Source organism: Oncorhynchus keta, chromosome 7, assembly GCF_023373465.1.
Source record: "Oncorhynchus keta strain PuntledgeMale-10-30-2019 chromosome 7, Oket_V2, whole genome shotgun sequence".
NCBI lineage: Eukaryota > Metazoa > Chordata > Actinopteri > Salmoniformes > Salmonidae > Oncorhynchus > Oncorhynchus keta.
In genome coordinates, this window is record NC_068427.1 from 56,002,988 (window position 1) to 56,029,380 (window position 26,393).

General features: G+C 44.2%; 2 long non-coding RNA genes across 3 annotated transcripts in view; both read left to right on the forward strand.

The window, feature by feature from the left end:
* Positions 1–360: 360 nt before the first annotated feature.
* LOC127931263 (uncharacterized) overlaps positions 361–26,393 on the forward strand; it is a 63,970-nt gene continuing 37,937 nt past the window's right edge. Inside the window, exons 1-3 of one of the 2 annotated variants that reach the window (XR_008140567.1) lie at positions 361–568; positions 7,595–7,814; positions 10,277–10,333. This is a non-coding gene — a long non-coding RNA (uncharacterized LOC127931263). Of the gene's footprint in view, positions 569–7,594; positions 7,815–10,276; positions 10,334–26,393 lie in introns of those variants that run through there. The other variant, XR_008140566.1, reaches the window with a different exon arrangement.
* Positions 21,871–26,393, forward strand: LOC118382049 (uncharacterized). Its single transcript, XR_008140568.1, has 5 exons — positions 21,871–21,907; positions 22,010–22,072; positions 22,532–22,594; positions 22,870–22,932; positions 26,341–26,393. It is a non-coding gene; the product is annotated as an uncharacterized LOC118382049 (long non-coding RNA).

The window sequence follows — 26,393 nt, forward strand, 5'->3', positions numbered from 1 at the left end:
TCCTAGCCCTGCCCATGAGTACAGCACAGACTTCAGCATCTCTATGCTCCTAGCCCTGCCCATGAGTACAGCACAGACTTCAGCATCTCTATGCTCCTAGCCCTGCCCATGAGTACAGCACAGACTTCAGCATCTCTATGCTCCAAGCCCTGCCCATGAGTACAGCACAGACTTCAGCATCTCTATGCTCCTAGCCCTGCCCATGAGTACAGCACAGACTTCAGCATCTCTCTGCTCCTAGCCCTGCCCATGAGTACAGCACAGACTTCAGCATCTCTATGCTCCTAGCCCTGCCCATGAGTACAGCACAGACTTCAGCACAGCCCAGTTCATGATCTCATCTCAGCTCTTTAATCTCATCCTCTGCCTCCTAGACTGTTGACCACAGCCCAGACCCGTCAGAATACCCAGATGGAAGATATCTGACCCCAGATTGACACCCATATAAGCTGTGTGTGTTTGCAGATACAGTAGGATTCTTTGGTGCTAGGTTGTCCTCGGGTTCGTCTTAGGTGGAATTCGATGTAAATCCACTTGTGTGCTTTTGGGTCTTTGACGATTATTTGGGGTGAGTATATTTGATCGTTTTTATGGATTTTCATGATCAAGTTTTGTGAATTGTGTCGAAGGCTCTTAACGTTTGTTACCGTTGCTGCCGTCACCTTTAGAAAGTATTTTCCAACGTGACTTGTGTTTACGGAAAGTACTGTATGTTGATTTAAACTTAACATTGAGGCATGTATGCACGCATGGCTATTAGTCACGTAGGATAAAAGCATCTAGCATAAATAACATGTTGTGGACGATCACTTTGATGTAGAGCACATTCAATTAATTGAGTAACTACAGCCATACATTGGCATGCACTTAGAAGAAGTAGGCTCACTTATTGGTCATACAACTTAAAGTTGCTTTCCCAGGCATGCTGAATTAATTGATTAATTCAACAATAATGTGATACTAGAGTGACTGAGTAACTAACCTAGTTCTCAGGGTAATGTACATCTCAGTTAGGGTTCTGTCTTTAAAACAGATGCTACTGCAGATTCTACAGTATTGAATGTTTGTTCTTAGGCTACACAACACGTCTCTAACTATGTCATAACAATTGTACAGTCGTAAAGATGTCATGTTTAATGTACAGAATAGTTAGCTTTGACAGTGGTTATCTGTTTGGAGAAATGTCCTTTCCTCATAGCTGTGTCCCAAATGACACCCTACTTCCTATATAATGCACTACTTTTGACGAGATAGTATACTACTGGTGTACAGTGTACTTTTGATGAGATAGTATACTACTAGTGTACAGTGTACACTAAGTCTAAAACATGTACAGTATACAAATGCCTCATTGGTCTAAACTGGAGGGAACTATTTATACATCCCACATGGCACCCTGTTCCATAGAGCCCTATGGGCCCTGGTCTAAAGTAGTGCACTGTATAGGGAATAGGGTTTGGGACAAAGCCATAGTGCTCTCCTGTTTAGACTCCGGGTGTCAGTTCTCTGGAGAGAACAGAGGGCTGACGTAAATAACTTCCCCGTCATCTCGGTAACACTTTATTTGGACAGTCCCAAATAGATGTTTTTAGATTGTTTAATATACAGTGCCTCGCGAAAGTATTCGGCCCCTTGAACTTTGCGACCTTTTTGCCACATTTCAGGCTTCAAACATAAAGATATAAAACTGTATTTTTTTGTGAAGAATCAACAACAAGTGGGACACAATCATGAAGTGGAACGACATTTATTGGATATTTCAAACTTTTTAAAACTGAAAAATCTAAAACTGAAAAATTGTATATACTGTATATATATATATATCCACTGTATATATATTACCTTTACTTAACTAGGAAAGTTAGAACAAAGTTTATTTACAATGACGGCCTACCCAGCCAAACCCAGATGATACTGGATGATTGTGTGCCACCCTATGGGACTCCCAATCACGGCCGGTTGTGATACAGCCTGGATTCGAACCAGGGTGTCTATAGGGGAGTCCATAGATTCTAACATTTCAACTAATTATCCACTAACCCCAATCTTAACCTGTATCTTAACCCTACCCTACCCCTAACCTTAATCCTAATCTTAACCCTTATCTAAACCCTACCCTAGCCCTAATCTTAACCCTTATTTTAGCATCTTCCCTAACCCTAACTTTAATCCTTATTTTAACCCTACCCTATCCTAACCTTAAACCTTAACCCTACCCTAAACTCATTCATGAGTTTTATTGACAAATGTCAATGATAAAAACATGGTCCTTCAAGCAAAAACCAGATCATGAATTTATAACAATGTTGTAAGTACAGAAATTGTTTGCTGAGTGGGAATTGAATATCTAACTAGTCAGTGATAACTGTGTGGAGTTTGGAGATTGTGACAGCAACTATGTGATCTTATTACAGTATTATAGACACTATGACCTGCGATATACCATGGTCTACTATGTAGAATAACCCCTTACAGTATTATAGACACTATGACCTGGGATTTACTATGATCTACTATGTAGAAGAACCCCTTACAGTATTATAGACACTATGACCTGGGATTTACTATGATCTATGTAGAAGAACCCCTTACAGTATTATAGACACTATGACCTGGGATTTACTATGGTCTATGTAGAAGAACCCCTTACAGTATTATAGACACTATGACCTGGGATTTACTATGGTCTATTATGTAGAAGAACCCCTGACAGTATTATAGACACTATGTCCTGGGATTTACTATGGTCTACTATGTAGAAGAACCCCTGACAGTATTATAGACACTATGACCTGGGATTTACTATGATCTACTATGCAGAAGAACCCTGGGATTTTTAGGTATTATAGACACTATGACCTGGGATTTACTATGGTCTATTATGTAGAAGACCCCTTACAGTATTATAGACACTATGTCCTGGGATTTACTATGGTCTACTATGTAGAAGAACCCTTACAGTATTATAGACACTAACCTGGGATTTACTATGGTCTACTATGTAGAAGAACCCCTTACAGTATTATTGAACACCTAGAGGAGAGGCGAAACGGATGTCCTGGGGTACTTTTTTAATGCTTTCAGGTACACATGAACAAACTAACAAAACAAGAAATGTGAAACTCAAATTACAGTCCTATCTGGTGCACACACAGAGACAGGAAACAATCACCCACAAACACACAGTGAAACCCAGGCCACCTAAGTATGATTCTCAATCAGAGACAACTAATGACACCTGCCTCTGATTGAGAACCATACTAGGCCGAAACATAGAAATTTCCCAAAACCTAGACAAACAAACATAGACTGCCCACCCAACTCACGCCCTGACCATACTAACTAAACACAAAACACAGAAAATAAAGGTCAGAACGTACAGTACCCCCAAAGGTGCGGACTCCGGCCGCAAAACCTGACCTGGGGAGGGTCTGGGTGGGCGTCTGTCCGCGGTCTGGCGCGGGACGCACCCCACTTCACCCTTGTCTTTGTCCGCCTTATTTTCCGCCTCCGTGGCTTTTCTCAATGAACCCCTTCAATGACCCCACTGGACAGAGGGGCAGCTACAGAGGGGCAGGGCTCTGGACAGAGGGACAGGGGCTCTGGACAGAGGGACAGGGCTCTGGACAGAGGGACAGGGGCTCTGGCGCCTCTGGGCTGAGGGGCTCTGGTGCCTCTGGGCTGAGGGGCTCTGGCGCCTCTGGGCTGAGGGGCTCTGGCGCCTCTGGGCTGAGGGGCTCCGGGCAGCGGCGCCAGACAGGCAGGCGGGACGCTCCGCAGCGGCGCCGGACAGGCGGGAGGCTCCGCAGCGGCGCTATAGCGGCGCCGCTCCAGACAGGCGGGACGCTCCGAGCGGCGCCAGACAGGCGGGACGCTCCAGCAGCGCCGCGCGGAGGCTCCGGACTACGCTCCGGTCAGCGCTACAGGCGGGAGGCTCGTCCGGCAGCGGCGCCGGACAGGCGGGAGGCTCCGCAGCGGCGCCGGGACAGGCGGGAGGCCCGGACAGGCGGGAGGCTCCGCAGCGGTGCCGGACAGGCGGGAGGCTCCAGCAGCGGCGCCGGACAGGCGGGAGGCTCCCGGCAGCGGCGCCGGGGCGGGAGGCTCCGGCAGTGGCGCCGGGACAGGCGGGAGCACCTGCAGAGAGGAGACAGAGAGACAGCCTGGTCTAGCTGCGCAGGGCGGGACGCTCCAGCAGCGGCGCCGGACAGGCGGGAGGCTCCAGCAGCGGCGCCGGACAGGCGGGCAGTAGTGGCGCCGGACAGGCGGGAGGCAGAGAGACAGCCTAGGAGGCAGCGGCGCCGGACAGGCGGGACGCTACAGGCGGGGAGGCACAGGCGGGAGGGCCGGCGCCGGCGGCGCCGGACAGGCGGGAGGCTGGAGGCCCGCAGCGGCGCCGGACAGGCGGGAGGCCCTAGCGGCGCCCGACAGGCGGAACGCTCCGGCAGCGGCGCCGGACAGGCGGGAGCACACCTGCAGGGGAGGAGACTGAGAGACAGCCTGGTGCGTGGAGCTGCTACAGGAGGCACCAGGCTGGGGAGACTTTCAGGAGGCTTGGTGTTAGAAGGAGCCTGGAAAGACCGGGCTGTGGGGAGCACTGGAGCTCTGGTGCGCAACCTGGCACCACTTCCCAGGCTGGACAACTACTCGAGCCCGACCTTCCAGAGTGCAGGCACAGGTTGAACCGGGCTGTGGGTAAGCACGGGAGATCTAGTGCTTACTACACGCACCTCTCCCCTAGGCTCCACTTCACAGTGCCCGGATTTAGCGCAGGCAGAGGACGCACTGCACCCTCCCAGCGCCCGGAGACACAGCACGCAGAGTCGGCGCAGGATAACCTGGACCAAGACTGCGTAGGCGACCAGACCCGCTGAGCAGGCACCATACGCCCTGGCTCAATGCCCAAACTCGCATGGCACTCGGGGCTGTCCTATAGCGCACCGGGCTATGGACACGCACTGGCGACACCGTGCGCTCAACCGCATAACACGGTGCCTGACCAGTAATGCGCTGCTTATCATAAGCACGAGGAGTGAGCTCAGGTCTGCTACCTGGCTTAGTATCACACCTGTGCCCCCAAAAAACATTTGGGGCTGCCTCGTACCTGTCGCACTGCCGTGCTGGCTTCGCCAACCTCATTCTCCTGTAACCTTCCTTGCATTGCTCCATCGAATCCCAGGCGGGCTCCGGCACTCTCCCTGGGCCGACCGCCCACCTATCTATCTCCTCCCAAGCAGTGTAGTCCAGATTCAGCTCTGATGCTGGCCGCTGTTGTTGTTGCTGCTGCTGCTGTCCTGTCCTTACCACGCCGCTTGGTCCGATTGTGTGGTGGGTGATTCTGTACGAGTCCTCCTCTTCTTCCGAAGAGGAGAGGCGAAACGGATCAGAGGACCAATACGCGGCGTGGTAATTTTCCATGGTACTTTTTTAATGCTTTCAGACACATGAACAAACTAACAAAACAAGAAATGTGAAACTCAAATTACAGTCCTATCTGGTGCACACACAGAGACAGGAAACAATCACCCACAAACACACAGTGAAACCCAGGCCACCTATATGATTCTCAATCAGAGACAACTAATGACACCTGCCTCTGATTGAGAACCATACTAGGCCGAAACATAGAAATTTCCCAAACCTAGACAAACAAACATAGACTGCCCACCCAACTCACGCCTGACCATACTAACTAAACACAAAACACAGAAAATAAAGGTCAGAACGTGACAATTATAGACACTATGTCCTGGGATTTACTATGGTCTACTGTGTAGAAGAACCCCTTACAGTATTATAGACACTATGACCTGGGATTTACTATGATCTACTATGCAGAAGAACCCTACAGTATTATAGACACTATGACCTGGGATTTACTATGGTCTACTATGTAGAAGAACCCTACAGTATTATAGACACTATGACCTGGGATTTACTATGGTCTACTATGTAGAAGAACCCCTTACAGTATTATAGACACTATGTCCTGGGATTTACTATGATCTACTATGCAGAAGAACCCCTACAGTATTATAGACACTATGAGCTGGGATTTACTATGGTCTATTATGTAGATTAACCCCTTACAGTATTATAGACACTATGACCTGGGTTTACTATGGTCTACTATGTAGAAGAACCCCTTACAGTATTATAGACACTATGACCTATGTTATACACTATGTTATATACACTGTGAAATAACACATATGGAATCATGTACTGTAACCACAAAAGTGTTAACAGCTTTGCACACTCTTGAAACATCTGTGTCTTAACAGAAACATCTGTGTCTTAACAGAAACATCTGTGTCTTAACAGAAACATCTGTGTCTTAACATTACTGTCAGATGAAAACATCTGTGTCTTAACATTACTGTCAGATGATAAACATCTGTGTCTTAACATTACTGTCAGATGAGAAACATCTGTGTCTTAACATTACTGTCAGATGAGAAACATCTGTGTCTTAACATTACTGTCAGATGAGAAACATCTGTGTCTTAACATTACTGTCACATTAAAAACATCTGTGTCTTAACATTACTGTCAGATGAGAAACATCTGTGTCTTACCATTACTGTCAGATGAAAAACATCTGTGTCTTAACAGAAACATCTGTGTCTTAACATTACTGTCAGATGAGAAACATCTGTGTCTTAACATTACTGTCAGATGAGAAACATCTGTGTCTTAACATTACTGTCAGATGAGAAACATCTGTGTCTTAACATTACTGTCACATTAAAAACATCTGTGTCTTAACATTACTGTCAGATGAGAAACATCTGTGTCTTACCATTACTGTCAGATGAAAAACATCTGTGTCTTAACAGAAACCTCTGTGTCTTAACATTACTGTCAGATAAGAAACATCTGTGTCTTAACATTACAGTCAGATGAAAAACATCTGTGTCTTAACAGAAACATTACTGTCTTAACATAAACATCTGTGTCTTAACATTACTGTCAGATGAGAAACATCTGTGTCTTACCATTACTGTCAGATGAGAAACATCTGTGTCTTAACAGATGAGAAACATCTGTGTCTTAACATTACTGTCAGATGAGAAACATCTGTGTCTTAACAGAAACATCTGTGTCTTAACAGAAACATCTGTGTCTTAACATTACAGTCAGATGAAAAACATCTGTGTCTTAACAGAAACATCTGTGTCTTAACATTACTGTCAGATGAGAAACATCTGTGTCTTAACATTACTGTCAGATGAAAAACATCTGAAAGAAACATCTGTGTCTTAACATTACTGTCAGATGAGAAACATCTGTGTCTTAACATTACTGTCAGATGAGAAACATCTGTGTCTTAACATTACTGTCAAACATCTGTGTCTTAACATTACTGAAACATCTGTGTCTTAACAGAAACAGTCAGACAGAAACATCTGTGTCTTACCATTACAGTCAGATGAGAAACATCTGTGTCTTAACATTACATCTGATGAGAAACATCTGTGTCTTAATGAGAAACATCTGTGTCTTCAGATGAGAAACATCTGTGTCTTAACATTACTGTCACATTAAAAACATCTGTGTCTTAACTAACTTCCCTCTCTATTATTTCCTTCTCCAGGCCTGGAGGAACACGGCTATGAAATCAGTGGCTGTGTTAATGTGCTGCCTTGCAGCGACCCTTTCACAACAGCCTGGAAGACTAGACCCACATAATGATCCAAAACTACACGAAGGACCAGGACCCCACACTCACACTCACACGGAAATCATCACCATCATACGCAATTGGACCCACGAAGATGTCCATCCTCCACCCCCTCCTCCATCCCCCTGTGATGGTAAGTCTTTAGAGCCCTGTCTGTGACCACCCCCCTGTGATGGTAAGTCTTTAGAGCCCTGTCTACGACCATCCCCTGTGATGGTAAGTCTTTAGAGCCCTGTCTGTGACCATCCCCTGTGATGGTAAGTCTTTAGAGCCCTGTCTGTGACCATCCCCTGTGATGGTAAGTCTTTTAGAGCCCTGTCTGTGACCATCCCCCTGTGATGGTAAGTCTTTTAGAGCCCTGTCTGTGACCATACCCCTGTGATAGTAAGTATTTTAGAGCCCTGTCTGTGACCATCCCCCTGTGATAGTAAGTCTTTTAGAGCCCTGTCTGTGACCACCCCCCTGTGATGGTAAGTCTTTAGAGCCCTGTCTACGACCATCCCCTGTGATGGTAAGTCTTTTAGAGCCCTGTCTGTGACCATCCCCTGTGATGGTAAGTCTTTTAGAGCCCTGTCTGTGACCATCCCCTGTGATGGTAAGTCTTTTAGAGCCCTGTCTGTGACCATCCCCTGTGATGGTAAGTCTTTTAGAGCCCTGTCTGTGACCATCCCCTGTGATAGTAAGTCTTTTAGAGCCCTGTCTGTGACCATCCCCCTGTGATAGTAAGTCTTTTAGAGCCCTGTCTGTGACCATCCCCCTGTGATGGTAAGTCTTTTAGAGCCCTGTCTGTGACCATCCCCCCCTGTGATGGTAAGTCTTTAGAGCCCTGTCTGTGACCATCCCCCTGTGATGGTAAGTATTTTAGAGCCCTGTCTGTGACCATCCCCTGTGATGGTAAGCCTTGAAAAGCCTTGTCTATGACCATCCCCTGTGATGGTAAGCCTTGAAAAGCCTTGTCTGTGACCATCCCCTGTGATGGTAAGTATTTTAGAGCCCTGTCTGTGACCATCCCCTGTGATGGTAAGTATTTTAGAGCCCTGTCTGTGACCATCCCCTGTGATGGTAAGTATTTTAGAGCCCTGTCTGTGACCATCCCCTGTGATGGTAAGTCTTTTAGAGCCCTGTCTGTGACCATCCCCTGTGATGGTAAGTATTTTAGAGCCCTGTCTGTGACCATCCCCCTGTGATGGTAAGTCTTTTAGAGCCCTGTCTGTGACCATCCCCCCCTGTGATGGTAAGTCTTTTAGAGCCCTGTCTGTGACCATCCCCCCCTGTGATGGTAAGTCTTTTAGAGCCCTGTCTGTGACCATCCCCCTGTGATGGTAAGTATTTTAGAGCCCTGTCTGTGACCATCCCCCTGTGATGGTAAGCCTTGAAAAGCCTTGTCTATGACCATCCCCCTGTGATGGTAAGCCTTGAAAAGCCTTGTCTGTGACCATCCCCCTGTGATGGTAAGTATTTTAGAGCCCTGTCTGTGACCATCCCCCTGTGATGGTAAGTATTTTAGAGCCCTGTCTGTGACCATCCCCCTGTGATGGTAAGTATTTTAGAGCCCTGTCTGTGACCATCCCCCTGTGATGGTAAGTATTTTAGAGCCCTGTCTGTGACCATCCCCCTGTGATGGTAAGTATTTTAGAGCCCTGTCTGTGACCATCCCCCTGTGATGGTAAGCCTTGAAAAGCCTTGTCTACGACCTATCCTGTCTTAAATTTATAACATGGCTACATTGACACAAATAATAAAAACACATTGAATTTTTTAAAAACAATTAGAGTAACATGACAGGAAGAACCAGGTAATAACATGGCTATATACAGGAAGAACCAGGTAATAACATGGCTATATACAGGAAGTACCAGGTAATAACATGGCTATATACAGGAAGTACCAGGTAATAACATGGCTATGTACAGGAAGAACCAGGTAATAACATGGTTATATACAGGAAGTACCAGGTAATAGCATGGCTATCTACAGGAAGAACCAGGTAATAACATGGTTATATACAGGAAATACCAGGTAATAGCATGGCTATATACAGGAAGTACCAAGTAATAACCTGGCTATGTACAGGAAGTACCAGGTAATAACATGGCTATATACAGGAAGTACCAGGTAATAGCATGGCTATATACAGGAAGTACCAGGTAATAACATGGCTATATACAGGAAGTACCAGGTAATAACATGGCTATATACAGAAAGTACCAGGTAATAACATGGCTATACACAGGAAGTACCAGGTAATAACATGGCTATACACAGGAAGTACCAGGTAATAACATGGCTATATACAGAAGTACCAGCTAATAGCATGGCTATATACAGGAAGTACCAGGTAATAACATGGCTATATACAGGAAGTACCAGGTAATAACATGGCTATATACAGAAGTACCAGGTAATAACATGGCTATATACAGGAAGTACCAGGTAATAACATGGCTATATACAGGAAGTAGATGTCCTCTGTCTTCCTGTACAAGAGACTGAGTGTCCCATTGACCTGTACTTACTGTCAAAAGCAGTGCACTATGTATTGAATAGGGTGCCATTTGGGAAACAGTTAATATGATGTCCTCTGTCTTCCTGCAGAAGTGACTGAGTGTCCCATTGACTTGTACTCATCGTGGTGGACTCCTCTGAGAGCATCGCCTGTACTGCAGCAGCCCTCCAGGAAGCCTGTCATTGATCTGTAAGAAGGTGGCAGATTGGACGAGGGAGTTTGCCCTGAGGCTCATCATGGAGGAGGTCTGTACAACAGACAGGATGAAAATCAGCTGGTTTCTGGGGTACTGACATCATGTCACTTCTCCCAGACACAGGAGCAGTCATCAGTGAGATCACCAGCAGAGACAACTTTATCAGGAAAATGGATGGTATTGACTGGTTAAAGTCTTACCTGGGTAAAGGTAAGTCATCGTCAACACTCATTTGCATGCTTCTTCATCATGTCATGGATCTAGTCATTGATCTGTCTGTTGTTTTCTTCCCATTGAATATGTGATCATGTCATTGATCTGGATGTCATTGATCTGTACTGTCAGTCATCATGTCATTGATCTGTACTGTCAGTCATCATGTCATTGATCTGTACTGTCAGTCATCATGTCATTGATCTGTACTGTAATGTGTTGAGAGCCTGTCATCATCATGTACTGTCAGTCATCATGTCATTGATCTGTACTGTCAGTCATCATTGATCTGTACTGTCAGTGTCATCATACTGTATCTGTACTGTCAGTCATCATGTCATCGATCTGTACATCATGTCAGTCATCATCATGTCATTGATCTGTACTGTCAGTCATCATGTCATTGATCTGTACTGTCAGTCATCATGTCATTGATCTGTACTGTCAGTCATCATGTCATTGATCTGTACTGTCAGTCATCATGTCATTGATCTGTACTGTCAGTCATCATGTCATTGATCTGTACTGTCAGTCATCATGTCATTGATCTGTACTGTCAGTCATCATGTCATTGATCTGTACTGTCAGTCATCATGTCATTGATCTGTACTGTCAGTCATCATGTCATTGATCTGTACTGTAATGTGTTGAGAGCCTGTCAGTCATCATGTCATTGATCTGTACTGTCAGTCATCATGTCATTGATCTGTACTGTCAGTCATCATGTCATTGATCTGTACTGTCAGTCATCATGTCATTGATCTGTATAGTACTGTCAGATAAACATTGATTTGATTTCAGTCACCATACACTGACTGTACCCAGTCATCATGTCATTGATCTGAGGTCAGATCATCATGCCATTGACCTCCGGGGACAGTCAACTCTGTCCGCTTGATCTGTGGTGGTCAGTCATCATGCCACGTGACTGGCGCCCTGTGGTCAGTCATCTGCAGAACGGGCTAGAGTCCAGGTCAGAGGGACAGTCAGTCAGGGATGTCATTGTTTTGTACTTCAGCCTTTTGATCAGTGATGTTCACATGTCATTGATCTGTACTGTCATTCATGTCATCTTCATCTCCTATTTATTTGATTTGACCAGTCATCATCAGCCTGTTCTCAGTCAGCTGCCTCATTGTGGTGGACTGCAGGGATCATGTCATTGATCTGTACTGTCAGTCATCGTCATTGGGTCTGTACCGTTCCAACTGTCATTGCTGTCACTGTCAGTCATCATGTTTAACCTAACAAGTCATTTCATTGATTACTTGACAGTCACATGTCATTGAACTCTGTGTATTTATAGTCAGATGTCATTGATCTGGAGCCCGTCAGTCATCATGTCATTGACTGTACTGTCAGTCATCATGTCATTGTTTGTACTGTCAGTCAGATGTTGAGAAAATGGACGTCAGTCATCAGCTGCATCACTTCCCCTTTACATTGTCTTGGTTTGTTTTGTTTTGTCATGGTCATTGATTTAAACTAGCATAGTCATTAGAGTTCAAAAGTCAGTCAATTATTGATCTTATAGAAAGTCAAACATTGAACAAAACTGGGAGTCATGTCATTGATTGAAACTAAATCAATGTCATTGAAAAATGTCCTTTTGTTCATCTCATTGCCTCTGTGCTGCTCAACCATCAGACCTTGATCACCTGTCAGTCCACCATGCGACGCCCCCATTGGGAGAATAGTCACATCAGTCCATCAACCAAACTGATCAGTCATCATGTCATTAGATGTAGTGTTTTATCAGCTTTGAATATTCATGTCTGAAGTCATTTTCTATTACCATTTATCCTGGGCAGTCAAATGTTTTGAATCTGTACTGTCAGAATTTGCTCATTGATCTGTACTGTAATTGTCATTGATTTTTACTTCAAAAAACATACAAAATATTGATCTTGGTTTTGTCAGTCATCATGTCATTGAAAAATCTGGGATATCCCATTTTATTTGATCTGTCAACGTCAGCATTGTAGATTTGTCCTGTCAGTCAGATGTATTGATCTGTACTTTCAGACAGTGTCATTGATCTGAGCTGAAAAGTCAAAGATCATTGACTGAATAACTGACAGTCATCATGTCATTGATCTGTACTGTCAGTCATCATGTCATTGATCTGTACTCAGTCATCATGTCATTGATCTGTACTTTCAGTCATCATGTCATTGATCTGTACAGTAATATCAGAGCCTGTCAGTCATCATGTCATTGATCTTATTCTCAGTCATCATGTCATTGATCTGTACTGTCAGTCATCATGTCATTGATCTGTATAGTACTGTATCCTGGGCTATGACAGATAAACATTGATTTGATTTGAAAGTTTTTACCCATACACTGACTGTGCCCTGGACAAGATGACCGAGTGATGCAGCGCTCACGACCGGGACACAACTCTGTCCGCTCGCTGTGGTGGTCACTGACGGCCACGTGACTGTGAGCCCCTTTGGGGGATCAAGGTATCTAAGAACGGGCTAGAGACCAGGTAAGAGGGACAGACACAGGAGAGGGTTTTGTTTTTAGCCTTTTAATGAATCAGTTTGCTTTGTTTATGTTTATTCATTCATTCATCTTCATCTCCTATTTATTTGATTTGACCAGGCATCAGCCTGTTCTCAGTGCTGGCCTAAAGGTGGTGGAGGAAGCAGGGATGGAGCTGATCGTTCTAGCACGCCACAGGGGTCCTAGACATTTATAACTACATGGCTGTCAATGTCACAGGTGTTTAACCTAACAAGTCATTTCATTGGTTACTTGACAGTACATGTGATTCTAACTCTGTGTATTTATAGTCCAGAGGCATGACTCCTGGTTTTAGCATGTGACTGGTTTGGAGGATAATGGAATTGTTGAGCTGTGGAGATGTTGAGAAAATGGACGTCTACCTCTTTGAGCTGCATCACTTCCCCTTTACATTGTCTTGGTACTTGTTTTGTTTGTTGGTCTGATTTAAACTAGCATAGTTGTTAGAGTTCAAAAGTCAGACAATTATATTTATAGAAACTAAAACATTGAACAAAAAATGGGAACTGGAATGTGCTTGAAACTAAATCAATGTTGAAAAATGTCCATTTTTCTGAATGCCTTTCATCTTTCAACCAGACCTGAACACCTGTCACAGTCCACTATGTGACGCCCCCACTGGGGAGAATAGTCACATGATTATTCAACCAAATGATCAACGCTATGGTGATTAGATGTAGTGCTTTATCCAGCTTTAGTTATTCATGTCTGAAGCATTTTCTATTACCATTTATCCAGGGCTGTCAAACGCTTTGCAATTACCTTCGAGAATTTGCTCAAAATGAGTTGTAATTGTAAGATTTTTCATTCAAAAACATACAAAAATATTGACATCTTGGTTTTTGTCTATAAGTAGAGAAATCACTAGGTGCTATCCCATTTTATTTAACCTGTCAACGTAGCATTGTAGATTTGAGTTGTATAGATGTATTTTCAATGCTTTCAGACAGTGCGATTCATCTGAGCTGAAAAGACAAAGATAACGAGTTAACTGAATAACCCCGACAGCCCTAGACTGTTCCCATTTAAAAACAGTTTTTTTTTATTGAAGACTTCTATCAAGCCCTGAGACTTGGGACCATTGTCCTCCCCTCAGATTGAAGATTCTCAGAAATATCAAGATGCAGGTAACAGAGTTATTCTAACGTGACTTTCTATCAAACTGGAGCCTTCATTTTCCTGCTGTGAGATGTTGTTTGCCAAAGTTTTAATCCATCATTACTCCAGTGCTCCAAACTCCTGTGTCTGGAGCTTCCAGGCCCCCTGGTCTGGAAGGGAAACCCAGGACTAAAAGTGAGCCCTGAGTTAATAACAAGTAAAACATCTGAGATATTTACAAGAATGAAATGTGTTTATTCATGTTTGTTTTATGAACAGTTTGTTGTTTGGTGTTTATTTTAAAGTATCTGTTTATTTTAGGGAAGACTGTAACAGAGGAGTTGGCCCCTGAAAGGCAAACAGGTGGAGCCCTGAGACGGAAACACAGCCAAGAGAACCTGAGACTGTATAAAGGAGGCCCTGCTTGTAAACATATTTTCCAAGGGCAGAGTGTACAGGGGGACCTGAGACTGAAGGTGCACCTGGTCCCTGCAGACTCAAAACCTTCTAACAGACAAGAGAAGTGTATCCTGAGACTTTAACAACCCGTCCCTGAGACTGGAAACAGGTGCCAAGGGTCTGAGACTGAAACAGGTAAGAAGAAGAAACCTGATTACTTATTAATTAAAGCCACAGGGGACCTGAGACTGAAGGAGCCCTGAGACTGTAACAGGTCCAAGGGGAGCCCTGAGACTGAAGCAGGGGCCAAGTGGGCCTGAGACTGTAACAGGAGCCCGGGAGCCCTGAGACTGAAACAGTATACAGCCCTGAGTCTGTAACAGGAGCCAAGGGAGCCCTGAGACTGTAACAGGATCCAATTGAATACTGTAAATCAGGAGCCATGAGACTGACATCAAGCCCTGAGACTGTAACAGGAGCCATGGGGAGAAGACTGTAAGAGGAGCCCTGGTGACTGAAACAGGAGCCCTGAGACTGGAAACAGGGGCCAAGGGAGCCCTGAGACTGAAACAGAAGCCCTGAGACTGTAACAGGGCCAAGGGGCGCCCTGAGACTGCTTACAGGAGCCAAGGGAGCCCTGAGACTGAAACAGGAGCCAAGGGGAGCCCTGAGACTGAAACAGGAGCCAGAGACTGAGACCAGGGGCCAGGGCTGCAGCCCTGAGACTGTAACAGGAGCCAAGGGAGCCCTGAGACTGTAACAGGAGCCAAGGGGCCCTGAGACTGTAACAGGAGCCAAGGGCCCTGAGACTGAAACAGGAGCCAAGGGGAGCCCTGAGACTGAAACAGGGCCCTGAGACTGAAACAAGAGCCCTGAGACTGAAACAGGGGCCCTGAGACTGTAACAGGAGCCAAGGGAGCCCTGAGACTGTAACAGGAGCCCTGAGACTGGGGCCCTGGGAGACTGAAACAGGAGCCAAGGGGAGCCCTGAGACTGAAACAGGCCCTGAGACTGTAACAGGAGCCAAGGGAGCCCTGAGACTGTAACAGGAGCCCTGAGACTGAAACAGGGGCCAAGGGGAGCCCTGAGACTGTAACAGGAGCCAAGGGAGCCCTGAGACTGAAACAGGAGCCAAGGGGAGCCCTGAGACTGTAACAGGAGCCAAGGGGAGCCCTGAGACTGTAACAGGAGCCAAGGGGAGCCCTGAGACTGTAACAGGAGCCCTGAGACTGTAACAGGAGCCAAGGGGAGCCCTGAGACTGAAACAGGAGCCCTGAGACTGAAACAGGAGCCAAGGAGCCCTGAGACTGGAGCCCTGAGAACAGGGGCCAAGGGGAGCCCTGAGACTGTAACAGGAGCCAAGGGGAGCCCTGAGACTGTAACAGGAGCCAAGGGAGCCCTGAGACTGAAACAGGAGCCAAGGGGAGCCCTGAGACTGAAACAGGAGCCAAGGGACCACTGACCCTGAGACTGTAACAGGAGCCAAGGGGAGCCCAGGAGACTGAAACAGGAGCCCTGAGGGGAGCCCTGAGACTGAAACAGGGGCCAAGGGAGCCCTGAGACTGAAACAGGAGCCAAGGGGAGCCCTGAGACTGTAACAGGGGAGCCCTGAGACTGAAACAGGAGCCCTGGAGACTGTAACAGGAGCCAAGGGGAGCCCTGAGACTGAACAGAGCCCTGAACTGAAACAGGAGCCCTGAGACTGTAACAGGAGCCAAGGGAGCCCTGAGACTGAAACAGAGCCAAGGGGAGCCCTGAGACTGTAACAGGAGCCAAGGGAGCCCTGAGACTGTAACAGGAGCCAAGGGGAGCCCTGAGACTGCAGGAGCAAGGGAGCCCTGAGACTGAAACAGGAGCCCTGAGACTGAACAGGGGCCAAGGGGAGCCCTGAGACTGTAACAGGAGCCACACTGAGACTGAAACAGGAGCCACAATGAGACTGTAAAATGAGCCAAGGAGCCCTGAGACTGAAACAGGAGCCAAGGGCGCCCTGAGACTGTAACAGGAGCCCTGAGACTGAAACAGAGCCTGAGAGCCCTGAGACTGTCACAGGAGCCCCTTCTGAGACTGAAACAGACTCAGGGAGCCCTGTGACTGTAACAGGAGCCTAAGGAGCCCTGAGACTGTTTTACAGAGCCAAGGAGACTGAACTGTTTAACAGGGGCCAAGGGAGCCCTGAGACTAAACAGAGCCAAGGGGCTAAACCCTGAGACTGGGTTTACTAACAGGAGCCAAGGGGCGCCCTGAGACTGTAACAGGAGCCAAGGGAGCCCTGAGACAAGAGCCCTGAGCCAAGGGGTTTAGCCCTGAGACTGAAACAGGAGCCAAGGGGAGCCCTGAGACTGTTTTACAGGAGCCCTGAGACTGAAACAGGAGCCCAGTGAGCCCTAGACTGAGTAGGAGCCAAAGCCCTGAGACTGTAACAGGAGCCCTGAGACTGTACAGGAGCCCTGAGATCTGTAACAGGAGCCCTGAGACTGTAACAGGAGCCAAGGGGAGCCCTGGGACTGTAACCTGGAGCCAAGGGGAGCCCTGAGACTGTAACAGGAGCCAAGGGAGCCTAGACTGTTTTACAGGAGCCCTGAGAGACTGAAACAGGAGCCAAGGGAGCCCTGAGACTGAAACAGGAGCCAAGGGTTTAGCCCTGAGAACTGAAGATGACCACTGACTGGCAGACTGGTACAGGTCCATTGGGTCTTATAAACAGGAGCGTTGAATAGACATGTTTAACCCTAGGAATCTTTTCTGTGTTAATTCTCAGGGTAAAATTGGTCTAAACCTAGACTGTAACAGGAGTTCCAGGGAAAGTGGTCAGTGAAACGCTGTAACAGCACGCACGGGAGCACGCACGCACGCAACAGGCACGCCGCACTGGCGCCCTTGGAGACTGCACGCAGGAGCCAACGGACGCACGCAGCACGCACGCACGCACGCACGCACGCACGCACGCACGCACCTACGCACGCACTGGATTTCACGCACGCAAAGACATCATAACACGCACGCACGCACGCACGCACGCACGACCAACAGAAACGCACGCACGCACGCACGCACGCACGCACGCACGCACGCAACACACTCACACCTGGACCACACAGAAACAACAGTAAAACGTTTCATGTGCACACACACACGCACACACACACACACACTTACCTGGACACACACACACACATTTCACACACACACACACACTCACACACACACACACACACAACGCATGAATGCAGTAAAATGTTGTGATAAAAAGGAATTGTCTCTGATGCTTTTGAAAGGGCCCAGATGGTTATCCAGGCTCAAGTGCTGGATATGGGACTGGCCGCACGACGCTACGCAGAGAAGGTACCTGAGAGAACCTTCAGTCTGTCAAGGCTACTATAATACCTTCTGTACTACACAGTAGTTCCAGACTCAGTTTATCTACAGTGTTTTATAGACCACTGTGCTGTAGTTACTAAACCAGAATGTTTTATAGACCACTGGGTTTACTAAACCTAGTTTATCTACAGTGTTTTATAGTGCTGTAGTTTACTGTAGTTCAGAGGGGTTTCCAGTAGAAGTGCTGGTAGGGACTAGTGCTGTAGTGAGTAGTTGTAGTAGTAGTGCTGTAGTGCTGTCAAGTTCTACAGTAGTGCTGTAGTTCAAACTAGACTGTAGTTTATCTAGTAGTGTTTTATAGACCACTAGGTTTACTAAACCTAGAGTGTTTTATAGACCACTGGTTTACTAGTGCTGTAGTCTACAGTAGTTTTATAGTGCTGTAGTTTACTAAACCTGTAGTTCAGGGTTTTATAGTTCACTGGGTAGTTCAGTAGTGCTGTAGTTCAGTAGTGCTGTTTATAGTTCCACTAGTGGTTTCAGTAGTGCTGTAGTTCAGTAGTTCTTTAGACCTGTAGTTCACTAGTGCTTGTTTAGTTCAGTATAGACCACTGCTTACTAAACAGAGTGTTTTATAGTAGTGCTGTATTTCAGTAGTGCTGTAGTTCAGTGTTTTTAGACCACTGGGTTTACTAAACCTGTAGTTTAGTGCTGTAGTTCAGTAGTTTATTCAGAGTTCAGTAGTTGGTTTACTAAACCTAGAGTAGTTTTATAGTTCACTGGGTTTACTAAACCTGTTTAGTTCAGTGTGCTGTATTCAGACCACTGGGTTTACTAAACCTGAGTGCTATAGTTACTAAACTGCTGTTTTATAGTGCACTGGGTTCACTAGTGCTGTATCTCAGTAGTTCAGTAGAGCTGTAGTGCTGGTGTTCTAACCTAGTGTATCTCAGTGTTTTAGTTCAGTAGTGCTGGTGTTCAGTTGTGCTGTAGTTCAGTAGTTTTATAGACCTGTAGTTTACTAGTTCAGTAGTGCTGTAGTTCAGTGTTTTATAGTTCACTAGTGGTAGTTCAGTAGTTCAGTAGTGCTGTTTTATAGACCAGTGGGTAGTTACTAAACCTTTTAGTGCTGTAGTTCAGTAGTGCTATAGTTCAGTAGTTCACTAGTGCTGTAGTTCAGTATGCTGTAGTTCAGTGTTTTGTAGTTCAGTGTTCTTTAGTGCTGTGATGTTCATATTGCTGTAGTTCCTGGTTCATAACTGTAAAGCCAGGTCCCACTGCTATAGTTCAGAAGCTGTAGTTCAGGTACAGTAACGTACTCATAACACAGTAGTACCTGGAGTTCAAGTGCTGAAACAACATGCTGGTTTCATGTGCACTAGCTAAAGACATCATAACAGTACTTCTTTACCTGGACCTAACAGAAACAACATGCAGATTTCAGTAGTGCACTAGCTAAAGACATCATAACACACTCTTACCTGGACCTAACAGAAAACAACATGCAGATTTCATGTGCACTAGCTAAAGACATCATAACACACTCTTACCTGGACCTAACAGAAACAACATGCAGATTTCATGTGCACTAGTGCTGTAGTTCATCACAGCTCAAGAAGGATTACTCTCTCTGAAGACGTCGTGAAGAGCCACTTGTTATCACATTGATAAATCATCTAATCTTTCTTCTTCCTTTCAGAGTTATCCAAGTCAGGCTCACCAGGAAGGAGGGAATAGTGGTGACCTACATAGTGCTGTCATTAACCGTTCTGTAGTAGTTCAGTAGTGCTGTAGTTCAGTAAGTGCTGTAGTTTCCAGTAGTGCTGTAGTTCAGTAGTGCTGTAGTGCTGAATAGTTCAGTAGTGCTGTAGTTCAGTAGTTCTGTGCTAGTTCCTGTGCTAGTTCACTAGTTCACTAGTGCTGTAGTTCAGTAGTGCTTTAGTGCTGTAGTTCAGTAGTTCAGTTCGGTAGTGCTGTAGTTCAGTAGTTCAGTAGTGCTGTAGTTCAGTAGTGCTGTAGTGCTGTAGTTCAGTAGTGCTGTAGTGCTGTAGTTCAGTAGTTCAGTAGTGCTGTAGTTCAGTAGTGCTGTAGTTCAGTAGTTCAGTAGTGCTGTAGTTCAGTAGTTCAGTAGTGCTGTAGTTCAGTAGTGCTGTAGTGCTGCCAGTGTAGTTCTAGTGCTGTAGTTCAGTAGTTCTTTAGTGCTGTAGTTCAGTAGTGCTGTAGTTCAGTAGTGCTGTAGTTCAGTAGTTCAGTAGTGCTGTAGTTCAGTAGTGCTGTAGTTCAGTAGTTCAGTAGTGCTGTAGTGCTGTAGTTCAGTAGTGCTGTAGTTCAGTAGTTCTTTTGTGCTGTAGTTCTGTAGTGCTGTAGTTCAGTAGTGCTGTAGTTCAGTAGTTCTTTAGTGCTGTAGTTCAGTAGTGCTGTAGTTCAGTAGTTCTTTAGTGCTGTAGTTCAGTAGTGCTGTAGTTCAGTAGTTCAGTAGTGCTGTAGTTCAGTAGTGCTGTAGTTGAGTAGTTCAGTAGTTCATTAGTTCAGTAGTGCTGTAGTTCAGTAGTTCTTTAGTGCTGTAGTTCAGTAGTGCTGTAGTTCAGTAGTGCTGTAGTTCAGTAGTGCTGTAGTGCTATAGTTCAGTAGTGCTGTAGTTCAGTAGTGCTGTAGTTCACTAGTTCTGTAGTGCTGTAGTTCAGTAGTGCTGTAGTTCAGGTGTTCTGTAGTACTGTAGTTCAGTAGTGCTGTAGTTCAGTAGTGCTGGTAGTTCAGTAGTGCTGTAGTTCAGTAGTTCAGTAGTTCTGTAGTGTCAGTAGTTCAGTAGTGCTGTAGTTCAGTAGTTCAGTAGTTCAGTAGTGCAGTAGTGCTGTAGTTCCAGTAGTGCTGTAGTTTAGTAGTTCAGTAGTGCTGTAGTTTCTTTAGTGCTGTAGTTCAGTAGTGCTATAGTTCAGTAGTTCAGTAGTGCTGTAGTTGGTGTTCAGTAGTGCTGTAGTTCAGTAGTGCTGTAGTTCAGTAGTTCTTTAGTGCTGTAATGCTAGTGCTGTAGTTCAGTAGTGCTGTAGTTCAGTAGTTCAGTAGTGCTGTAGTTCAGTAGTGCTGTAGTTCAATAGTGCTGTAGTTCAGTAGTTCAGTAGTGCTAGTTCAGTGTAGTGCTGTAGTTCTAGGTAGTTCAGTAGTGCTGTAGTTCAGTAGTGCTGTGCTAGTTCAGTAGTGCTGGTTCAGTAATGTTCAGTAGTGCTGTAGTTCAGTTCAGTTCAGTAGTGCCAGTAGTGCTAGTGCTAGTTCAGTAGTTCTAGTGCTGCTGTAGTTCAGTAGTTGTAGTTCAGTAGTTCAGTAGTGCTGTAGTTCCAGTAGTTCTAGTGCTGTAGTTCACTAGTTCAATGCTGTAGTTCAGTAGTGCTGTAGTTCAGTACTGCTGTAGTTCCAGTAGTTCAGTAGTGCTGTAGTTCAGTAGTGCTGTAGTGCTGTAGTTCAGTAGTTCAGTAGTGCTGTAGTTCAGTAGTTCTTTAGTGCTGGTGTTCAGTTGTGCTGTAGTTCAGTAGTTCAGTAGTGCTGTAGTTCAGTAGTGCTTAGTTTAGTGCTGTAGTTCAGTAGTGCTGTAGTTCAGTAGTTCAGTAGTGCTGTAGTTCAGTAGTGCTGTAGTTCCAGTAGTGCTGTAGTTCAGTAGTTCTTTAGTGCTGTAGTTCAGTAGTGCTGTAGTTCAGTAGTTCAGTAGTGCTGTAGTTCAGTAGTTCTTTAGTGCTAGTTCAGTAGTGCTGTAGTTCGGTAGTTCAGTAGTGCTGTAGTTCAGTAGTTCTGTAGTGCTGTAGTTCACTGCTGTAGTTCACTAGTTCTGTAGTGCTGTAGTTCAGTAGTGCTGTAGTTCAGTAGTTCTTTAGTGCTGTAGTTCAGTAGTGCTGTATTTCTTCATTCTAAACTAACTGATTCCTAATTCTTTCAGGGACTCAACGGTGAACCGGGACCAAAAAGCCAACCTGTACGCAAACTTGGCTAAGTGATACATTCTGAAAGTTAAATATTAAATGCAAAGGGATGACCTTTGTTAAACAATAATTATTGTTTATATGTCTGTCATTAGGGGCGACCAGGAGACCCTGGACTTAAGGGACTTAACGGACCAGGCGGACCTAAAGGAGGCAAGGTCCGTCACCTCTAAGCTTCTGCTATGCCTACAGAGGGTGGTTGTGTGATACAGTAGATACTACACAGGAATGTTATGCTCCAGTCTTAGAAATGTTTCTTCCACCTACATCCTATAGCTTTCATTGGCTGTTCCTGTGGGAGAACCCTTTGAAGAAGTAGAACCCTTTGAAGAAGTAGAACCCTTTCCGCAGAGGCTTCTAAATGTCCTACATGGAACCCAAAGTGGTTCTTAAAAAGGCTTCTCCCATGGGAACATTCATTTCCAAGAGTGTACATGCTGTAATACCAATAGATGAAATACCGTCTGCTTCAGTTCCTGCTGCATTCAGACACATTCCAGGCAAACTGCCCATAAGAAGAACAATGGCTGACTGAAAATATGATGTCTGTTTGTGTAAATATTTGACCATGAATATTGAGGTCAAACAAAGGCTAACATGTATTCTGTCATTCCCAGGGTGAACCTGGTCTACAGGGGAAGCCAGGTCTTCATGGGGATCTCGGCCCCAAAGGATCCAAGGTCAGAGAAGTTTGCATTGCATTCTGGGTACATGATTCAGCAGTAACTCTCAGAGAAACAGACAACACGGGGAGTTTCTCCACTAAGATACAGTACACTCCTTCTTTCATAGAACATTGCGTGTGTGTGTGTGTGTGTGTGTGTGTGTGTGTGTGTGTGTGTGTGTGTGTGTGTGTGTGTGTGTGTGTGTGTGTGTGTGTGTGTGTGTGTGTGTGTGTGTGTGTGTGTGTGTGTGCGCGTGCGCGTGTGTGTGTGTCCTCCCTTTGTTTGTTTAGGGAGGTCCAGGGCTGCCCGGTCCAAGAGGACATCAAGGAGATAATGGGCCAGATGGACAGATCGTATGTTGCTACTATTACTAATGCTTCTACTAGAAATACTATTCTACGACTCCTACTCTACTATTGTTAATATATTGTCACTGCTAATCTACTAATCTATTTATCTGCTAATCTAATAAACTACGAATCTGCTAATCTAATAAACTACTAATCTACTAATCTGCTAATCTAATAAACTACTAATCTGCTAATCTAATAATCTACTGATCTACTAATCTGCGAATCTACTAATCTGCTAATCTGCTAATCTAATAAACTACTAATCTGATAATCTAATAAACTACTAATCTACTAATCTGCTAATCTACTAATCTAATAAACTACTAATCTACTAATCTAATAAAGTAATAATCTGCTAATCTAATATGCTCTACCACAATGCTCTACCACAACTCCACTGCTACAACTACTTTACTAATACTCTACAACTACCACTACTATGATGCCTACTAAAATACTACTAATAACTACTACTACTCTACCACTATTACTACTACTATACTACTAAACTACTACTATTCCTACTACTACAACCTACTAATGTACTCTAGTATTACACTACTAATACAACTCTAAAACTACTACTCGACTACTGTTAGTACTACTACTACTGCAGTTACTAATCTACTGGTGACTAATGCTACTCCTACCACTTTACTACTAATAATAATAATAATATACTACTAAATCTACAACAACTACTATTACTTCTGAGACTACAACTCTACTACTGTTACTACCACTACAACTACTACTACTTCTCCACTAGTACTACTGCTATTTCTACTAATAATAATACTCTACTACTGCTACTGTACACTACTCTACCGCTACTGCTACTACTACTATACTACTATTACAACTACTATTACTATGAATACTACAATACTACTAGTATACTACCACTACTACTACTATGATACTACTACACTACTAATGTACTACTACTACTCTAGTACTACACTACTAATATTGGTACTATTGCTACTACTCTACTGCTCCTACGACTACTAATACTACTATTCTACTGCTAATACTGCTGCTACTGCTCTACTACAACTACACCTCTACAGCTGATATTACTAACACTACCCAACTACTGTTACTACTGCTACTACTACACTACTACTACTACTACTACTACTACTACCACTACTGTTACTACTACTACAACGCTACAGTTGGTATTACTACCACTACCCAACTACTATTACTAGTGCTACTACTCTACTAGTACCACTACTACTAAAGTTACTAATGTTACTACTATACTACTACTACTACTACTACTACTACTACTACTACTACTGTTACTACTGATACTACTATACTACTACTAAAGTTACTACTGTTACTACTATACTACTACTACTACTACTACTGCTGTTACTGCTACTACTACTAATGTTGCTACTACTACTGTTACTACTACTAATGTTACTACTACTACTACTAGTCAACTACTAGTCTACTACTACTACTACTATCTACTAATGTACTCTAAGATGACCTCCTGTTCTGATCGTATTGTTTACTTCAAGTTTATTTCGACAACTTCTACTATTACTAGTCTACTTCTACTACTACCATTCTTCTACTACTGCTAGTCTACTACTACTACTACTACTACTGGTCTACTACTAATACTACTACTGCTACTACTGGTGTACTTTTACTACTACTACTACTACTGGTCTACTTCTACTACTACTAGTATACTTCTACTACTACTACTACTACTACTACTACTACTGGTCTACTTCTCCTCCTCACTACTACTACTGGTCTACTCCTACTTCTACTACTACTACTGCTGATCTACTTCTACTACTGGTCTGCTTCTACTTTTACTACTACTAGTCTACTACTACTACTACTAGTCTACTTCTACTACTACTACTACTACTTATCTACTTCTACTAGTACTAGTCTACTACTACTACTACTACTACTACTACTACTACTAGTCTACTTCTACTACAACTAGTCTACTTCTACTACTACTAGTAGTACTACTACTACTGGTCTACTATTACTAGTAGTCTACTTCTACTACTACTACTACTACTACTTCTACTACTTCTACTTCTACTAGTCTACTACTTCTACTGCTACTACTACTACGTCTACTACTACTACTATTACCACCACTTCTACTACTACTAGTACTACTACTAGTACTACTAAGACTGGTCTACTACTACTACTAGTCTACTTCTACTACTACCACTTCTACTACTATTCTACTACTACTACTACTACTAGTACTACTACTACTGGTCTAGTTCTCCTACTTCTTCTACTACTAGTCTACTTCTACTACTACTACTAGTAGTACAACTACTACTTGTACTACTACTGGTCTACTACTACTACTACTACTACTACTACTACTAGTCTACTACTACTACTACTACCACTTCTACTACTACTACTACTACTTCTACTACTACTAGTCTACTTCTACTACTACTACTACTAGTCTACTACTACTTCTACTACTTCTGGTCTACTATTACTACTACTACTACTACTACTACTACCACAACTACAACTACTACTACTACTACTGGCCTACTTCTACTACTACTAGTACTACTACTACTAGTCTACTTCTAATACTACTACTTGCTTACTTCTACTACTACTACTACTACTACTTCTACTACTACTACTACTACTTCTACTACTACTACTACTACTATCCTACTACTACTACTATCCTACTTCGCTACTACTACTACTACTATCCTACTTCTACTACTACTATCCTACTTCTACTTCTACTACTACTACTACTATCCTACTTCTACTACTACTATCCTACTTCTACTACTACTATCCTACTACTACTATCCTACTTCTACTACTACTACTTCTACTACTACTACTACTATCCTACTTCTACTACTATCCTACTTCTGCTACTACTACTACTACTATCCTACTTCTACTACTACTATCCTACTTCTGCTACTACTACTACTACTATCCTACTTCTACTACTACTATCCTACTTCTGCTACTACTACTACTACTACTATCCTACTTCTACTACTACTATCCTACTTCTACTACTACTAATACTACTTCTACTACTATCCTACTTCTGCTACTACTGGTCTACTTCTACCACTCTACTCTATTCTATGATATCCTCCTGTTTTGTACCTTTTGTTTAGTCAGAGTACATGTTGCCTTGTCTACATTATGAGCATACTGCAGACAGTCTTCTCGTCTAAGTAATGGTTAAATAAATACATCTACATTTCGGGAATTGTTTATTTATTGACGGTAGTCTATACCTATGTATTTCAGTGACTATGACTGCCATGTGGGTATATAATATTTTTCTTTATTCAAATTCTTTATGCATATAGTATTCCGTATGGCATCTCTGTGTTACAGGGAACTGCTGGAGAGCCTGGTGATCCTGGACAGACTGGACCCCATGGAGATCG